Source organism: Drosophila pseudoobscura, chromosome X (assembly GCF_009870125.1).
Source record: "Drosophila pseudoobscura strain MV-25-SWS-2005 chromosome X, UCI_Dpse_MV25, whole genome shotgun sequence".
NCBI lineage: Eukaryota > Metazoa > Arthropoda > Insecta > Diptera > Drosophilidae > Drosophila > Drosophila pseudoobscura.
Genome location: NC_046683.1, coordinates 49,668,988 through 49,689,754, shown reverse-complemented (window position 1 = coordinate 49,689,754; position 20,767 = coordinate 49,668,988). Strand labels below are relative to the sequence as shown.

The following is a 20,767-nucleotide window of genomic DNA, read 5'->3' as shown; positions in this document are numbered from 1 at the left end:
AGGAGGACCGGGAGAGGAGCCCCACAGTCAAGTAGAGTCGCGACATCGTTTGGGTTCTAGTTTCGGTTTTCGGTTTTTGGTTTTGCCATTTTGCTTTTACCTTTGCCGCATATTCAAACGTAAAAATACCGTTTAAAAGTGTAACAATGCTGTTAACTATTGTGGGCAGGCCGGCGGATTGAATCGCATGGGCGGCACCAGATGGGACCAGGGCATTGGGTGGGGATTGTAGGAGGGTACGCGGTTCTGGAATAACGATGTCGTTTTAACAATTGGCGCTTGATTAAAGTGAGGTGTTCTTGTGTGTTGTGCCAGTGATGTGCGTGTGTGACAGGGATGGGACTGTAACTATGACCGCCAAGAACTCCAATCAACACTAAGGGACTGGTCCAACAAAAGAGCCTTTGATGAACCCCCCAAAATGTTCCTGGACCTGGACCTGCTCTACTGGCCGTGTGGCAGCCAAATGACTCATCGAACGGAATGTTCCTGCAAAAGTGTGTACTGATCCAGGTTCCAGCATTATTCTTAACATGGTTTTTGGATCATTTGGTAGAAGGATCTTTGCAGCCGTTGCCCGACGAGCTCCAACAGGCTGCTGCTTGCCCCCAAAAAGATCATTCTTCTACTTTTATATTGTTTTGCTGATGGGATTATAGTGTTCTCCGTTCTTGGATCAACATGCTCGCTCCCTTCAACACGGCCACTCTCCCTTCTTTTCATTTACTTTGTGGCAAACTTTATTGCGTTGCGGCCAGCTGTCGCAGCACTCCTACTCACTACCCCCTCCCCGGCACTGTCTTTGGCTGCAGTTATTACAAAACTTTTAACTTTTTCCACTTTTGCATTTTCATTTGTTTCGCTGCTGCCCTTCGCCGACGGTGCCGTCGACAGCGACGCGACAGTAACTTCGGCCTTTCGGTCTTTCGCAGTGAATTGTTGCTGCTTAAGCATATCACTTCGCTCTTTGCAGAGCGTGGAGCGCTGAGCGGGGGAGTGAGAGTACGAGAGCGCGCCGATGAAATTTCATTTTGCTTCCTTCTGCTCCGCTCCGCTCTGCTGCGTTCTCCCCAAGACTATTCCCTCCATTTCCTTCCCCCTCTGATTCTACGGAAAAAACTTCGCCTTTAAACTTTACCCTTTTCTCTTCGGAGAAACTATTTCTTTCAGCCGGACATAAGCTTCACTACGAGTATATAAATATTTCCCGTATTAAAATATTTGTGCATATACTCGTACTATATCCATTCCCAATTCAAGAGCTGAGTTCAAAAATTGTTCTTTGGGTTTATTTTAATCAATTGTTTTCCAGATCCTCTGTGGCCTGACTTGAGGGAAAACTTTTTCAATATTCAGCAAAGAAAAAAACGAGGAAAAGTTCAGAGGAAGAGGGCTTCATTGGCGATCTTTTCCACAATGTTTTTCCAGCCACATGGAAAAGGGGGGTCAGTTCCTTGGCTAACCTCTGGCTAATGACTTCCTTGTCGACGTTTTGGCCTCCCCTATAAGATAAGCGGAAAGTGCAACATCAACAAGCAACAAGCAACAACAGCAAACACTTCAAGAATGTTCAGCAAACACGCGATGACAACATAGCCGCCCGCCTCGCTCTGCACACAGAAGAAAAGACTAAAGAAAGAGGTAGCATCAGAAACTTTTAGCGCGAGCGAGACGGCTGCCAAACTCGTCAGAGCTACTCGTCCGCTATGTTCAGCCAACATCCCACAGATGGCGCCACATACGCCGTTTTGAGGTAAGCAAAGCAGAAATTAGAAAGATAAAGATAAAGATGTCAACTTCTGGAGGGAAAGGGACCAAGTCCAAAGTGTGAGAGTTCCTTGTGGTGAAGGTGGCAAAAAGTGGTGGAAACACACACTAAGCGTTAAGCTAGGGATTGCATTAGCAACATTTATTTACATTTGATTCTTTTAAATTACAAGGAAAGTTCTCCTAGGCCTAGCCGAGAGTCTGTCAATAAATGTGACCACAGACAGGGGAGAAAATCATGTCGCCACCATAAGATTGCAGCTTTCGCTTCATTCTACATGAATCCTTTCACTTGGTTTCAGTTTCCCACAGTTATCCAGTTTTTCAGCTCCAAGCAAAACAGAGTCAGAGTCAGAGGCATGCACTTCTTCTGACCAAATGCGACACCAGCAACAACATCTTCCTGTGGCACCTGTCTAAATTGTCCAAAACTCTTCGCAGACCGCCAATTAATTTAAATAACAAGCGCAGAAATCATCCTCATTTTACTTTCACTCCTTTTTTTCTATTCAAAGTCCCAAGTCCCACGAAAAAAGGAAACCAACCAATGTCTATACGTAGACAAATATAATAGTGCGATGTCGCTCGGAGTCAGTTTTCACAAAGTTTTACACTTTTTGGTTTTTGTTTTTATGGACGAGCTAATATTGCTCGTGACCTGCGGACGACGATCCATCTTCGTGTAGGTGCATCTATTTTGTTTTATTATATTTTCGAAAGAAAAAAATACATTTAATTAGCTAACGATTTCATAAAGTTGTGGGCCAGAGGTCTGCGGGGAGGATACGGTTGATGGCTGGCGGCTGCCGCTGCCGCTGCAGCATTTGCCACTTTGACATTTTGCCGCATTAGCAAGCGATTGCCGCAGTACGTGATGTCGTGCCTCCGCCCTCCTCCGAGGCTCGGTGGTAACCATCATCTCCTCTCCCTCCAGCTTCCCGCCACCGCTACCAGCTCCAGAACCACTCTCCTCTACCACTTCTCCTGCCGCTTGGCTTGGTTGGCCTTGGTATTTTTGTTTCATCTTTTCTGCTGGCATTTTCGGCTGCAGTCATTTTTTTCAGTATTTTTTTCCTGACGGTAATAAATATTTTATTAGACGCGGCGTGAAAGGTGTGCAAAATTTACACCAGCGCCAGGACTGGCGGCGTGGGAACAGTAACCCTGAGTGGCCTCTTTTGCCAGCTGAGTCATTTGCGGGGATTTGCATTTTTGGCCATAAAAAATCGAGTTGGCAGCTCCTTTTGGCTTCCTGTTTATGGTGGATATATAGGAGGAGAGCTCTAAATTTTGTTTCCCTTTTATTTATATTTATTGTGGCGTAATTTATATATGATTTTCCTTTGCTTTGTTGTAAAGCTTTTACGAGTATGGAAGGTGTGTGTGTTCTGGGCGAGGGCAGAGGGTTCAGGGGATAATCAGGGGATGTGGAAGGAATAGAGGATATCAAATGTGACTTTTGATCTATGTATAATGAGATCGTGTGAAATACGATTGGAAGCTGGGCTATGCCTGCCACTAGGTTGACATTTGCAAATTAATTTGAATATCCTTGGATGTTACATTCGAAATGTATTTTAAACAAGAGTAATAGCTTTTTTTAATGGCTGATATTCACGAACTAGGTACAAAGGAAATTAACAGTAGATGTATACGAATACATTTGAATATCTGTAGTGTTTCCTTGGTTGAAGATTTTCTTTCAATTATTCCAAAATTAATTTTCATCTGCTTCGCGCCATCAGAGTAATGAGTCCTGGTATCCCCTAGGACTCTTAAACTTTCATTACCGTATTTGACTTTTATCGATACATCTTCTGTACAACCCTCTACGAAGGTACCTCACATGTGTATATGCATCTCTTTACTTTAATCTGCAGTCCCTTCCGACGCAGTTGAATCTCTCCTGACTTGTTTCCCCATTTTTGAGATTCATGTTTGGCCCTTGTAACTTTCTCACTTAACGACACATACTTTTCCCGAAGACTGTAGCTGCAGCTGTTTAACTAAGTTATTTATGACACTTGGTAACACTTTGTCAAGCTCCCCCAGTCGAGCAATTCTCTTTCTGCACTCCCCCGCTCTCAGACTCCCACTCGCACTTCTACTGCCTTTTGTTTTTGCAAATTCCTTTTGGCAAAATGAGAATTCCTCTTTTGTAAATAGTTTACAGGACATTGGTGGGCGGGGCACAGCGGTGGCAGGAAGCTGTGAAGGAGTTGTTGTCCCGTCTGGATGAAAATATTTGTGCACTTGCATTTTATTAAGGCTGGGATCGCACCTCGGAGACCTAAAGGGAGGGTGTTGCCAGAGGCTGAAGGAATTTATTATCATTGTCGCCTGGTCAATGCACCTGGCAACATGCACCAGAGGGCGGAGGAGCAGCGAGATTCTGTCTGTCGTGCAACAAATGGCCGAGCATAATTAAAGCCATTTGTTTCGCCCGGGATCGTTTCGGGTCAGGCGATTTATTGTGTTTTCCAGTTAGTTTATGGGTCGTATTGAAAACCGAACCGTGAACAAGTGTGGGACGGGATGGAGATCGCAATACCCATACATCTCATGCCAGGAGGACAGCGGGGAATCAATTAACCAAATGCTCGAACCTCATTAAGCTTACCCAGCGAAACAATTTATAATATGGAAAATACTCGTACGAGTATACAATATTCCCATGCCTTCCATTAATTTCAATCGAAAATTGTGATTAACAAACGATTTCCACTTCAAAATGTTCCAGTTCCCGAATGCCAGTGGAGTGTCAGCCACTCAATTTCCCCCTAAGGAGAAAACATCGCTTTATAAACGATTTACGTATATGCCAACATTACACGATATGTAGGTACTCAGTGCATTTTAAAATCATGTTCAATTGTAATTTATGGGCGCTGAATGAATTAATAAATTAAGGGCAAAAGGCAAGATTCCGAAAGATTACCCGCTGAAGATGTTCCGTGAAAGACTCAGCATGGAGATTTGCATGGCCAACGATATGGATATATCATAAGACATATTATACAAAAATCAAACCCTCCAATTTAATTGAGAAAATATGGTTTTAGGTAGTAAAATCCAGAGTTATTTATAACCTGCCGCTAATTGGATGAAACCACTTTGCAAGTATTCAGAAGAAGAATTCGATTTGGAGAACATCAATGCTGGAACTGGAACATGATTCAAAATGCAAATACGAGCGAGAAAAAAGAACAACCTCAGCACGGGATGGGCCTATTGGGTCGCTCACATTAATTTGATTTAAGCTTCGTTGCTTTTTTGACATTTTTATTGTTATTATTTTTTGGTTGGTTTTTGCCTTTTGCTTTTTTTCTGCTTTTTGCTTTTTTTCTCTCTCTATCTTGCTGTGCGCTATCGGGCAAAAGCATCGCTTATTGTTGTAACGGTGCCCCGCCATTGTTTTTCAAGCATTTTCCAACACATTTTATCGTTCGTTTGTTTTTTGCTCGCCTTTGTTTTTGCATCCCCTCTCTCTCCATCTTTTTTATATTTATTTATTTGGAGTCGGCCATTGTTAAATGGCATTTTCATGCTTAACTGGCGTCAAATATGGGGTTCCCCTCTCTTGCCATTTTGCCAGGACCAGCTGGCAGGTTGGGTGGTGCTGGCCAAAGTTTCCAGCACGTGCCTAACAGGTGTGGAGAGGGGGTGGGGCCTGGGCATGGGTTGGGACAGGTAAACATTTAAATTTTCTGCATGCGCTGCCTCTGCCCCTTGTAAACCAATAAAATATGCTTTTGGCCTATGAAAATAATTTACCAAAAACTGATGATAAATGCATCAAATAAAAATGTAATATCTTACTTTTTCCGCCACTGTTCCTGTTGTGGCCCTAAATTCAATATAAAATATTCAAAATATGATTTTGAATATGAGAGCAAAATTTGGATGTTGATTTTATTGCGTCTATTTTTTGCGGGCACCGCAAGTTTGTAAATATTTTTGTGCAATTTGTTTGCCATTTTTGATGCATTTCGACCAGACAGTATGTTGAGAGGGAAGCTGACGACAGTATGCGCTAATTGTTTGCATACAACGACTGCCAGATAAAAACCACTTTATTGTTATTAAATAAACCTTGGTGCTTTTATGTGCATTGTTTGCTTAACTAATTATTGTAAAATATTTTCACTAAAATTGTCGACAGAAAACTAAAATTACTTTTTCAGTTAAAATCATATTTAGAAAAATAATTGCTATGCAACTTTCGTAGATTAATGCATAATGTTATTTTAAATGTTAGCGCATTTAAACTAATATTATTTCTGGTGTATATATGGTGTATATACAAGCAGTTATCTGTAGAATAATAAGGACACTTGGCTATGCTTCAGCAAAAGCTCTATGAAATTCCTAATATCGGTAATTTTGTGAACCTATGCCGCATTATCCTGTGGACAAAATTTACTAGACTAGAGACAAAATGTAGTATACTTTACCCTGCTTGTGGCACTCAGCATCGCGAAAACCAATATGTAAACACCAACTCGAAGCAGTCTGAACTGAATTATGGTCTGGGGGCTAACAGCGACTATCATCATCTTTGGTACATCTTTCTTTGATGGACCATGATGGTTTTCTCTTTAGAAGGGCTTTTTTGTTCTCTAGAGTTTAGGAGATATATTTTTAAATATTTAAAAACAGACTGGTTTGTATGTATGTGCACTATGTAAATAAATTGGAATCTGTATACATACTGAACCGCGTGTTTCTGGCTATGGCTACTTGCTCACATATACATATGTACTCAGATTCTAGATTTCTCAAAATTAAGGAATTGGCAGGACCTGTTCACTGTGTTCACTAGAGCAAGAAAACAAATTTTGGAAGTCCTTCCGTCACACGTCGACAATTTAGAGTCATACCTAAGATATGATATTTTACTAATGAATAATCAGTTCAATATGATTAGTAGAGCTGATACATGTTATGAAACTTATTTGTGTTGTTTTATTAATAAATAGATCTGTTTGAAAGAGTATCGGCAATATGTTGGATCCCAGTCAATTTGCATTTTTAAGAACTTTCAGAAGCCACTATGCGAGTACACAGCTTGTCACCGCATGACAGGCTCAGACATGAAATCTGTATAAATTTTGTGCAGACTGTACTTCCTTTACGGTTGTCAAACAGCTGGCACTCACTGTGTTTTCTGTCGCAGGACTAATGCAAATTTAAATGGCAATTTGTTGGATGCTCTCAACTTTAACCCGGCAATCCACTCCCTAGAGGGGGGGATTGAAGGATGGTGAGAGCAGATGTAAAAATGTTGCTCACATTTGCTTCGGAAAAGAATTCGCAGCTCGGAAAAAGGAACTCGGAACAGGGAAGGCGGAACGGGGACTGGAACTGGAACTGACACTGGACTCAACTAAAACGCATAAATCTTCGTAAAGTGTCAGTGTCCATATTTTTTGTCTTCCTGTTCTTGTTGCTCTTGCTCTCACTCTCCCACTTGTTGTTTCTCTTGTCTAATACCCTTGGATAAGGTCTTACGATTTTGACTAGCTATGGGAACGCTTTTTGAGTTTAGAAGCAGTCACTCAAGAACAAAAAAAAAAACAACAGTTATCAGAGAGACGCGAGTCAAACAGGATCACACACTGCATATGTTTTGTTTTTGCATTCTCGGCCCCTACTTTCGGTCATATACTTCGGAGGTTTTCGGTATTCGCTTCGTTCGCTTAGAAACAGCGTATCAGCCTTCACTTTACGTCGAATCGCTGTCTCAGATCCGAAAATTTCTGGTAGACAGAATGAGCAAGTAATAAAATAATATGTTATGTCCATCTAGCTGCAAGAGTATCAAATGTTTCGTCCTTCCTGCTATTGTTGTTATTTCCAGCAGCAGCACGGAATTTTTTTCTCTCGTTCCTGGTTTGCTCTTTTTTTTGTATTCGCTGTTTCTGTTTCTGTCCATTGCGTTTTGGGGTAATTTGTACGCATTTCTTTTGTCATTTCCCTCTGCATTTTTTTTTTCAGAGAGAAGAAAAAACAAAAAGTGTGTTCTGTTGGTGTCATTGTTGTTGCTGTTGTTCTTTATTATTGCCATTTCATTTGTTTATTCCCTTTCCATTCTCGGCGAGTGTGTGAATAACGAGTGGACAAAAAGCGGAAATTAGTTGCAGGCCTCTGTTCCCGCCTCTCCCCTGCTCACAACAGCAAAAGTTTACCAAAAATGATTAAAAAAAACAGTGTTGCAAAAGTATGGCATAAAGTGTTGCTAAGCTCCATGGCACAACTAAAAACAAAAACAATTAGGAACAGGCATGGGGCAATTAGGTGCAGGAGAGGGACAGAACAGACTATGGGAGAGGGGAAGGGAAGGGAATGAGCCAGAGATGGACAGCAAATAAATGCAAATGAGTTTGGCAGCAGTTAGCTTTTTGTCTGTTTGCACTTGCAAAGCGATTAGCAGTACTTTTATTACTGGACCGGAGAGAGAGAGATGGAGGGAGAGAGTAACTTTTGTAAAGTGGGAGGGCAAAAGTTTTGCCGTGGACGGAGTTAAAAGAGCGTGCCAAGAGTGGGGCCGGGATCAGAGAGGGTCAGACTATGTTAAATGATAAATAAACAAGTGTGCGGTTATTCTTCTTCTTCTTCTCCTTCTCCATCCTCGTTCTCATCCTGCATCTTCTTTTGCTTCTCCTCTCGTACTTGTTGTTAAATAATTGTTGGAGGAGAAACGAAATTGCTGCCTAAACTGGCGCAGATACATTCGAAGGGAGAGGTGAGTGAAGGGAAAGAGAGAGAGCGAGCAGAGGCTAGGGTAGGTGTATAATATATTTAAAGTGCCTACAGATCCACCCCTCAGTGACGTCTCCCAGAAAGTGCTAATGAATGTGGCTAAGGAAATTCGTTCCAGGCCAACTCCTGGCCGAGCAGAGTTTAAAGATGCCAACCGAATAACACTTGGCCACACAAATTATCAAATCAACCCACATAAATTGGAATAATCATGCAAATAGCCCATAACTCTCACAACTTGCTGGGCATCTAAATAAATCTGTTTGAGGAACAAAAGAAATGGGAGACATTTGGGCAAAACGTGAATAAAATATGGTAGGCATGGAAAGAATGTTAAGAATTTAAATACATATGTATATCTTAACGGCTTAAATAGAGAATTTATAATTTTTATGGAGCCTTATTTTTGAAGTTTTGCACATTTTAAATATTCCCAAAGACAGAGAACATGGAACATATTTTTCTTCTCTACAAAATCTACAAAATCATTGGCTCTTCAGTTTAAAAAATTCCTCCCGTTTCCTTTTCCATGTTTAGAGGGTTTTTGAAGGATATACATACATCACCCAGTAAACCAGCCTTTGCAAAAATTAAACAAATGGGCCTCTGGGAGTTCCGCTATAGCCCCCAACGATCACTGATACATTCATTAAACCTGTTTTAGAAATCCTTAATAGAATGCCAACTGAATCAATCGGCTCTAATGGGAATATTTTGTGTAAAATTATAAATAAATTTGAAACCCAATAAAGTCATAATTACGGTAATTGAATTACCACGGAAGAGTTCACTTCACTGAAAAAGGCGATGGGCTGATGAGGGCCCGTCCCCCGAATTTTCAATTATACTCGTAAACATATGAAGGTGTATAACATATAGAAGAGCTCAGCTGCAAACAATCTAATAATCTAATTCCGGCATAGCTCGGATTCTCTCTCCAAAAACGTAAAATTTGATTCCAAGTTGGGTGTTAAGGGTAGGCTGTGGGTGGGGATAGCTAATAAGCACTTAATTAAATTACGCGCTGCAATATGATTACCAAAAAAATCGTAGCCCTCTGCCATCCCAAAGAGCTGCTGCTGTGGGATTAAATGCAATTAAAAAGTATTAAAATTATATTTTAGACCACCAGACAGAGACAGACAGCTACTGACAGAGAGAGTGTGAGAGAGAGAGAGAGAGAGAGAGAGAGAGAGAGAGAGAGAGAGAGGTGGAGAGACAGGGAGAGAAACTTTATTACCGTTGCCAGGATATTGTGGTTTGCATGGATGGAAATACGGACAGCGAGGGTCCACATTATAGGACGGGCTTGGAGGTGCTGGCTGCTGGATGCTGGCCACTCGCCAACATGGCGCAAAAATGTTTCCTAATTATTTGCAAAATATTGGTAGCTCCTGTTTACACAATTAGTCATATTGCTGTGGGAAATACCCAATGTTGATGCTGGTTCCGGCGGCGGTGGCAGCCCCAAAGTAGTTTATTAAAATTGCACAAAATATTCTATGAAATTTGAACGAATTTCCCATTTTGGTTTTGTTATTTGCATCGCGTTGAGTGGAAAATTTCAGCAGCATAAAAACATTTTCGGCAGCCAACGGAAACAAGTCTGGCGGTAGGATCAATTTGATTGCATGAGGTCTAATCAAGCTGATTGCCATGGGTACTCGTAGCGGGGAACGCAAGAGCAAGAGCTCATTTATTGGACATTTTTTTAAAGTACACCAAGAGCAGCTCAGGGGAAAGAGATAAGGCCAGATAAAAGTTTCCACAGGCCAGACCGCAATTGCCACTAGAGTTGCCACCTTAGCTCCCCCCCTGTTCGTTCTCTCGCCGATTACTCCCTCAATTCCCCGTCAATTAGAGTGGGAAACTTGATAAAAGTTTCTGTCTTTGTCATTAAGTATGCTACTCTTCCTTTCGCTCCGTCTCCCTCTCCCTCTCCCTTTCTCTCTTCCTCTTCCTACTGGTTGTCTCTGGCGTTCCATCGGCTGTCTGTCAACCACACTGAACCAATTCAATGCTATTCAAATTGCGTATCCATCTTCATTTATTTCATTTTCCTGTAATTTCCTGAAATTTCTTTCTTTTCTGATACTACCTCTACCTCCCTCCACATTTATTTTTCATCCTATTTCTTTCTCTTTCTCTCCCTTTATATATATATCTATCTCTATGGGAGGCACGTCTTCCCTGTCTTTATTTTTTGGTCGGAAATGGAAAAGTGCGCCAACTTTTCGCTCGAATTGGCAACGCTTACACCTCGCTCCGTCCTCCCACCATCCACCATCCACCGCAGTGGCTGCAATCTGCCAGGATCCGGACCCCCGCCGCAGACCCTACCCTGCCCCGCCTCATTTGTGGTTTCTGCGGTTGTGTGTGGGTTCAGTGCATCCATCGGACGGTGGCAACCTGTAATCGCTCCTTGCGCCACATTTAAAATGTCTCCGGGTGTACTACTCATCCCCTGCCCTTCCCTGCCCACCCCTCACCACTCCCCAGACCACTAACTGCCCCCGGACCCAGGCCCAGGCCCAGGCCAAGGCCCTCCGTGTACATCTGTCTCTGTGTCCATTCGTTCATGTCTTGTTAGCGTAAATCAAGCGTAACAAAGCGACTGCAACCGCAAGGAAGAAGAACTAGGAGAGGGAGAACGAGATGGAGATGGAGAAGAAGAACAAAAAGCTGAGACGGTGCAAAAAGAAGATGAAGCATGGGTCTCCCTGGATGCAACCCCGTTGAAGTCAAGTCCCGGGCTTGAAATTTATTACGGCGCTCAAAACGGAAACTCGCTCGCTAAACTGCGCCTCTGGGATTGCGTTACGGATTGCATCCCGCCTGGAGGGACAGCCAGACAGCCACGCAGCCAGCTAGAATGTCCTTTTGCCGGGACCCCACGTTGATTAAGCGCCACGGCAAGCCCTCAAATGGCTTTGTAATGCGGTTGGAGATTTTCCAGAGCGCTGCCAAAGAAAACCGTTTAAATTGATAAATTCCTGATCTGCAGGAAAGAATCTTACTTTTGCTCCCAGAGCTTCCTGTGCTTTGAATGCATTGGCAGCCCTGGCAGGCCTGTGTTCAGGCAATCAGTCAGTGGTGTGGTAGGGCCTCTGCTTAAAGACGCCACAATGCTGGTTGGTATTAGGTTGGAAAGCGTTATGAGAGCACTCTTTTGATTGCCATTCGAATATAGGTATATGTATTATAGCTTGAAAGTCCACGAATACACATAGCAACACAGTAGCCTGCTCAACTTTCTCCATATTTAGAACCGCAAAACTAAACCTCCGAACCTCTCAAGTCCCCGCAAAGCGTACTTAGCTCTAAACCTACACCAAAACGTTTTGCCCCCGCATCCCCCTCTGCCAGAGTCGTGTAAACAAGGTGCCGAACATCGGAGACCTTAAGTTAACCTCCAATCCCATCCCAGCTCCAGCCCGAGTCCCGCATAAATCTCAATCCCGGAGTGCAAATGCAAATCAGCCTGAAATGTCGAGCACACTGGGTGGGCTCAAGAGGTCATCCGGGGATATGTAAGCCAATTTCGCTGGCCAATTAGTGCAGCGACGAGGGAGAGGCGGGAGGGGAGGCTGGGGCTGGAGCTGGGGCCTCTTTAGAGACTACTAATAAACATAAACAAAAGCCAAGGACGGGAACAATGCTACGCCGATGAGCAGAAACGGTGTACGGGAGATGGAGAGATGTGCAACTGAATGAATGAAATGGAATTTATTGATTTCTGGACCCATGCAATGGGTAATTTGAGTTTCGGGCTCTTGGCATTATGGACACGATAAGCGCATCAGAGACTCACTCAATGCATTTTCCAGCAGGGCGAAACTTTTCCAGTTTATTGTAAATTAGTTCCCATTAGAGAGCTTTTACATTAACCAACAGAAGTGGGCTCTCAGCGATTTATATTGCATCGTTTTTTGTTGGCTTAATGGAGCTCACTAGGCAATAACTGGTGGGCAGGACTTGAAATCCGCAAAAATTCTGAGCATATTTGTTTTAAAAATTCTATTGACACTTTTAAATCTCTGAGCTCAATCTATTCTATCCTTCTGCAAAGGAGCCTTCATTTACCACAAGAATTCTAAGCCATTTTATGGCTGTTGTCCGTTTTGCCAAGTGGTTTTTGGGGTCATAATAATTAAATATCACTCATACGCACTGGTTAACAATTTGCAAGTGCTTCCAACATAGTACATTTATACACATTCAAAAACATGCACAACATTACAGTGCGTGTCGCAAGTGTAAGAGCACTGCCATAGAAATTAATCCGATAAGAGGCGATAATTCAATTTAATTCAATTATCGATTCAATTCGATGCGAGATCCAATAACAACACATAAATGAATTTGATGCATATTTCCGTTTTCAATTTGCCTAAGACCACCTTATAGCTGCGAGACGCACTGTCTGCTTAAACGCTTCTGTGCATGTGTACATAATATTGATGTGGATTATCTAGGTATGTATGCATGTTCTTATGTGAGAGCATAATAATGTATAATAAACAGAAGTGGCTCGCTTACGCAACAACACGCATTCAGACAAATGACAACAAATGCGGCAGCAACAACAGCAACAACAAATTCTGTGGCAGCAGCAGTAGAAACAATAGTAGCAATCTCCGTTTGGGGTCTGCTGTGGCATCGAATTTATAGACTCCTCCGTTGGCCCGGGGCCCTGACTTTCTTTATGCTTGTATTTGCCACATTCGTCCTATGAGTGGAGTGCAACACTGAGCAGCAAAAGTATGCGAGCAACGCGATGAGATGATTAGCACACAAAAGAAATTTCTTGCTGTGTAGCTGGGCAAATTGAATTTATATTCAGTTAACACATTCTCGTGTTGAAATTTATTTAAAATCATTTCATGTTGTTTAGTGTAGCTTATGCCACAGAAAAACAGACCAATGGAAATTGCATGCATAATTGAGTTTTGGGGGGAGCATTGTTCTTGGTGAGGGGAAATTGGGAAGCCCCATTGAGCCAGCTTGGTCTCGTGCATGTTTCATTACTTTAATTGAAATAATCCCACAATAATATTGAACGTACGTATTCGTACGCAATCAGAGAATGCAACTCATGCCAGTGTTGGTAACTAGCATTGAGAAATCAATTAGATTGCTCATACGACACGAGGCCCAGGCGAAGGCCGGACACAATCAGAATTCCTGTAAGCCTGTCTCAGCCAGACATTTCTCAATTGTCAGCTGTTCCCGCAACATTCATCAATCAAATAACATACGAAGCATCATGAATAACAAATATGCAGTTCTCTGGAAAATTACCCAATAAATTTCGCATAAATCGTGGGAAAATTTTCTAATAACTAACCATTCGCAGGACGTCTTTCTTTTTCAGCCAAACCAATTTTCCAGCTATAATTAATTTTTCGGTTTTAAATTTGATTTGCTTTGTTTGCTGCATTCATCTTTGGAAACATCCATATCCATCCCCTTCCCCGCTTATCCTCTGATTTATGTGGCATAATTAACGTTATCGCCTCTCGCGCAGACCACGCACGCGGCAATAATTTAGCAAATCCGAATGAAAAGCGCATAAAAATAGTTTAGCACGCATCGAATGCGGGACTTTCCAATGATCGCAACTTAATGAACTGTCAACGCTTGCAGCGTGGGTGCAACGTGGCGTATGCGTGATTTATGGCCAGCCATCATTGGCAAATGACCGGGTAGCAGGAGCTGGCCAGCGATAAACGGAAAGACGGAAAGACGGAAAGAGGTAAATATAGAGTATAGAGACGCAGCAACGGCTCCGGAATACACTTTCAAAGTCCTGTAATATTCATCTTCATTGTAAGAAAATATGCAAGACTTACCCCTGTGATACGTCCAGTATCAAAAGTTCTGAGATCCCTCCCTCGACTGCGACAACATATGATTCCACGGTGTTCGTTTAATCACACGTTAATTCGAGTTCTCGTGGCCTGTATACCCCCTTCCGTTACACTACAAAATTGAACTGATAACAGGGACGGATTCTGCTTGACTGCATTCAAATTAGATTTTCAGATAACGATGATATATGCCTGTGTATAAGAGTATGTGTACGTGCTTGTGTGTGTGCGTGTGCGTGTGTGTGTGTGTGCTTTGTGATTATGATATGATGCAAACTTAACTGTTGCATGAACAGCAGAGAGCGGTGGCAGGGAGCTACCCTAATGCATTTCCGTCTTTAGCTGCATGTGAGTAATATTTTAATGAACACGCGAAAGCGCCGAGCAAAGCCGAGCCGAGCCGAGTCGAGTCGAGCATGCAACGGAACGAAACGGAACGGAACAGGAGACGCTCGACAGGCCGCGGAATTCCTCTGCCTTGCCAGGCACTTTATCAACTTCCGGCATGTGAGCGCTAACAACGAGGACACTGGCGGCGCATGGAGGAGAGCGGGGCAGAGCAGAGGAGCATGAGCGCAAATCAAGCGCAGCCCCATCTCCCAGCAAACTTTCCCTGTTCAAGGGGAGGAGCGGGTGAATTTTCGTAAGCTTGCCACATTGCAATGCGGCATGAGACGTGCAGAATGTCCTGCTTCCCCTCTTGCTTCCCGTCCTTTGAATATTTTAGGAAGTGATTGCACAAATGCATAATTTAATGACAGGCGATAGAGATGGATGGGATGGCGTGGGGAAAGGCGTGTGAGGGACTGGTGCCGCAGATTTCCATGTTGCCATTTTGATAAACGCTTTGAATGAACAGATTTAGCTTGTGTGCGATAGGAAACACTATACGTGTGTAAGAGCTGGAGGACCGTAGACCATTTAAAGAGGAAGGAATTGTATTTCCTGTCGCACTGCATTTTAAATTGAAGCAAATGTAAAAGAGATAAAATAGACTATTATATTGTCATCCCTAAACTATCATCTACATAGCAGCTCTGTGTCATTCAACGATTTTCCCGTCTAGCTTAACTCCATTATGGCCCATCTATGGGTTCTAAGCCAGCAGGCAAATAATTCGTATACCCAACAATGCCACCACATACCATGCCAAATGGCAAACAAAAATCAATCAAAATAAACTCAACTAGTACCCGATCTGATGCCCTCCTCTTTGGCAATCACTGGAGGGAACTTCTGCCCATTGAAGCTTCCGACGGCAAACGAATTGAAGAGTACATAAGGCACATTACACAACATATATTCGTATGTTTACCCAGCTACCCCTCATTTCCCCCAGAATCGCCTCTTTCTCTCTATACAGCTGCTGTGAATATTTCTTTTTAAATTCAAACTTATTTATATGTGGGGCGAAATTGAAAATCGTGAAAGGGAAGAGCTGGGATGACTTTCGATCAACGCATGTCACGCCAGCGATTCATCATCGTCATCAGCATCACCATCGTACAATCGTCATCATCATCGTTGACATTCGAAAGATGGAAAATGTCGAGGAAAGTGATGAACTAACTGGTGGATTGAGCTACTCACAATAAAACAGAATGAATTTGATTATGATCCAATCACTTTTGCGAGGGAAACTAGCTGAAAGCAAAGAATTTTTCTGATAGATTTTCTGGTGAAAGTGTCGATAGGAAATGCATTTTTGGATTGGAAACAATTTACGAAGGTTATTTGAAATAAATTTGATATGATATGCGATCTCTGGCAGTCCAATCGAATCTGAGGAAAATCGGGTAAGCTGTTTATTAAGTAAGCTATTTCCCCAGATTCCAGTGTCTCCGTTAGTCACAGCATTCCGCCGTATCACCGTATCTTTTGCCCATCTCTACCATTGAATCCTGTGACAGGAGACTACTTACGACGACATTCATTTGAGTGCCGTGGAGACTATTCTAAAGATATTTGGAGCACATCGAAGTAAAAAAAGAAATGTGCGACTGCTGTCATTGCTGGTACCATCCTTCTTCATCCTCCCCCTCTTCGCCCAATACACGCGACACGCTCTTTGTACGGCTGTCTCGCATATCAAAGGACCAAATTGCATAGCATTTGCTTAAAGGGGGGATTGAGGGGGCAAGGGTGGTGGCTGTACTGGTGGTAGTAAGTGAATGGTGAGTAAAGAAGCTTTGGTTTGTTGGTATGTGTACGAAATTGTCACTTGAAAATTGACAGCAGAAGAGATACACAGTGGAAGGGGGTGTGGCACGGTGCGGCTTGGCTCGGCTCGGCTCGGTGACATATTTAATGTTATGCTGTGAATGCAGAAGAAGGTTTTAATTCGTAACACTTCGGCCCTTTATGATAGGGCAAGGCAGTGCAAGTATCCCTTGCTTTCACTCAACGCAGACTACTCTCGACCTTCTGGCGACCGTGAGAGTGAGAGATCAGAACTGATCATGATACACGGTGGTGTATTCTCTCCCTTTCGGGTCTTAGTTTACGCTCAGCACTAGTGAGTGCGCTTTAACGTGATGTTTGATGCTCCGAAAAGATAGAGAGTGAGGGAAATACCCCTACTTGTACAATTTCAGCATCAGCGAGAATCCTTGCCTTCGTTGCCTTCTCTATTCAGTTTGTTGTTGTCTTGATCTGTTGCTTTTCAAAATAGTACATCTGGGCGTTATGTTTCCACATACCCACACATACAACACTTTGCAGACACATACATGAGTGCACGTGCACTTATGTATATTGAGTAATTAGTTAACATTGGCATTAAAGCTCTTCCGCTCCCGCTCCCGCTCCCGCTCCCACTCCCGACCGACCATTTCCGTAATTGAACGGCAAGAATTGTTAGCGCTCATTTCGATTACGTGCCTTTCATATGAATGCTGTGGGAGGGAAAAGGCTGGCAGTATTGAAGCGAGTGGCGGGAGTAGCGCCCAAAATATAGGCAACATTCATTTGCATATTATAATTTGCAATGCGAACATATTAAGTGCATAATTTTTGAGAGGAATTGCCTGAGAGAGAGAGAAAAAGCGAGGGGGAGAGAGGTCTAATTAAAATTGGCTTAATTTCCGATACCCAAAGGGGGGAAATAAATCTGTATTTTATTATTACCTTATTAAAGAGGATGGGGTGCGAGGAGAGAACGGACGGAACGTGATAGGAGTGCGGATGGAGTATTGAAAACTGAATTAAGCTTAAACTGTATTTGCTGAGTCCAATGGATGGCAAACTGTAAACGTGAAGGAAAATAGAGAGGGGAAGGGAGTAAACTGCTAGTGGAAACGCTTACAGCTCATCCATTGCTCAGCTGTAAGAGGATCTCTGTTATACTGTCAGCGATTCGAACAGCTCCTCTGGCTCCTCCTGCTCCTCTTTCCCGACAGTTACTCAACTTGTTACGCCTACGAGTAACGAGCATTCACGGCATTTCCCACCAGCTGGCGACCAACAACAATGCTCGTAATATTTAATGACAAACGCGCATAAAATTTAAATCAAACGCCATTAAAACTGTCGCCCGGTGGCTCTAATGGCCATCAAACCCAATACAGATATAGTACGAGATATGGTAACACTCTGCTTTTACGACAACTTATGGAAATTGATGGGCCAGCTCCCCGACACACCAAAAACAAAACCAGAAAAGAAAACTTCCAGCACAAGTTGAGTGATGCCTAACGGGGGGCTGAGGCATGGCATCCCTCCCAAAGGAGTAGGAGATGACGAGGCTGGGGTGGGGTGAAGTGCGGGGAACGGGGACGCGCCACTGACATTGATGATGACGTTGGCCAGGGGCGTTGACAATGTTTGTCATCGTAACAGGCAGCTTTGACAGGGCGTCAGCAAATGAAGACAGACGGACAAACCCAGACTGCTATCAACCCCCCCTGGGAGCAGGGGCAGAGGCAGAGGCAGAGGCAGGCGGAAGCTGAGTGAATGGGCGTGGACGGAATGGAAGTGTGGGTGTTCGCGGGAAAGTTTCAAAGAATCCCTCAAGTGGTGAGCTTTTCTCCTTTTCTCTTTTCTCTTCCACCAACTCGTATACGTACTCTTCTTTCTAATGAGCTGCACTTGGTCTGCGCTTAATTGTGGTCCCCGGCGGTAGAGGGTAAGGGGGAGTGAGCACAGAAAGGATTTCAGTTCAGAGAGATCTCAAGCTCATCTTTTTCCCACTCGGCCTCTCTCTTTCCCTCGCTTTCTCTGTGGCATTGCTCATTGTTTTTTTTCTGTTTGCTGCACTTAAACTTCTCAGTCAAGTTCCGAGCGACTGCAATGAAAATCAAACGATAAGCGGCAGTTTTTCCAACAGTTTTCCCTGTCTGCAAGAGCAATTAAATGAAAAGTTTGGCCAGAGGGGAGAGTACTTTTGGGGAAGTTGTAAAATGTGCGGGATTAAATGGTTTAGACGGAGATTGCCATAGAAAAACGAATAAAACATGGTACAGTCATCACTTTCATTGTTGCGGAACCGAGAACCTCCTGACGAAAGAAGTTATTATTGATTATGGATAGAAAGAGAAATACTCTGCTCATCAAGCCAAAGTAGAAGAGAGCTGCTCTCCAGTGTCCATCAGATATGGGATGAATATACGAAGAAGAGGAAAGATTCAGGTAGATCGTCTGCTAAAATTTAACACACAATCACAAAACCAAAACAAAAACTGTAACTTTAAATAAAATTAAATCAAAACAACACCAAAATATTCTCATTAAAATATAAAAGTAATAGATTATAATTGAAATAAATCAATAGAGATTAATCAAATGTTTAGAATTGAAAATCAATTTTTATATATTATATATATATATCAGTGCATTAAATATAACTAAATCTTGTAGCACTACGATAAGTCCTGGGGCCACGTACATCGGATTCTCAAAAGATACGTCGTTTTTTTCTTCCCCGCATGCCATAAATTGTACACCCAACTTCAGGCCACCAACGAAGTCTCCCAGAAACACACACACGTTTTGGAGAGCTGCAGAAAAGTTCCTTGAGAGCACATGCACATCCAGTCACGTCCACGTCCAGTACCGGCTCGGCCCGGCCTGGCCTGGCCTTACTCTTCAGTTGAGCAGGCCTGGCCACACAATTAGCACGACGGACGGGTTCATAACTCAACTCGAAGGGGAAACTGAAACTATTTAGCATGTAATTCCAAATACACTCGTACTCGTACTCATACCCTTATGCCCGTCACACACACAGCTAGGCAGAATTTTTAGCCAACAGGGTGACCCTGTGCCGTCCCCGAATCGGTACCAGCTCCGACTCCGACTCTGACTTGGACTTGGACTTGGGGCAGGCACGTGCCAGGGAAAAGTTGCAACGCCGGCAGAAAGAAGAAACTTTCCTGGCCTCATTAGCATGCCACACCAAGGGGCATTAAATCACATTTTGCATTTGACGCTGCAACTTGCAATTGCAACCAGTAGTGGGAACGAGGGGCTGGTGGGGATAGAGGGAATAGAGGGCGAGGGAAAGATATACAAAAAAGACAGACTATGAATTCTGATGACTTGCTAGACTTTTCATGTGAGGCGCATGTCGGGGATAATAGGATACCCTCGCAGCCGAGAGATGAAAGCGTGAATTGTCCTTTCGGAAGGACTCTGTGGATGTGCAGGGATACGATGCTTTGAGTCGGCCGTGAGTCACGAAGCCATCCGTCCCCCCTTCATTGGCCATCTCTGCAGGATGCACAATGTTTGTTTTTCTGTTGTGTGCTCCCTGCTTTTATCTCCACTGCAGCATTCCGTATGCATTTGGAATCCGTCTATCCCTGCATATCCTGGTCGAGGACGACTTGGGCACGTTCCGTGCTCGGGATATTCGCCCCGTAGGAGTAATTCGAGTCTGCAGTTGGCAATGAAAACGTCTTGCATGTGGAATTGACAAAATGCTCAGGAAAAAGATAAGGCTGAAGAACTCATTCAGCTGCCATCCGCCCTCTAGCTATGAAAACATAAATATGGCTCGACTCTGCTCCTATCCCTGCACCTGCCCCTCTTGCTTACTCCTTTACTTAAGCCGGCAGCTTGGGGCGCCAGTTGTTAAGTGGCTTGCTACGGCATTGAAAGTGGCTAGAAGGACAGGACAGGAGGATCGACAGGAACATCGTCCCAAGTAGAGATGGGCATTGGCCGTGGCTTTCTTTTGAATCTGACTGTGACGTGCGTGACTACGCCCTCATCATCTGCAGGGCATGTTAGACGCGGAACTCCGCAGCGCAAACTCTACAAATATTCTCAATTATTAAAGTCAAAACCGAGCAAAGGGATTCATTTCTAGGACCTGCCCGCTATATGGCTGTGATTCTTTTACATGCCATTTTTCTGTCAGTGTACTGGGT

The 20,767-nt window shown here is 43.3% G+C and overlaps 1 protein-coding gene across 1 annotated transcript in view; it reads right to left on the bottom strand.

Annotated features, from left to right (window-relative positions):
* fz (frizzled class receptor) overlaps positions 1–20,767 on the bottom strand; it is a 126,329-nt gene that overhangs the window by 5,369 nt on the left and 100,193 nt on the right. The window lies entirely within an intron of this gene.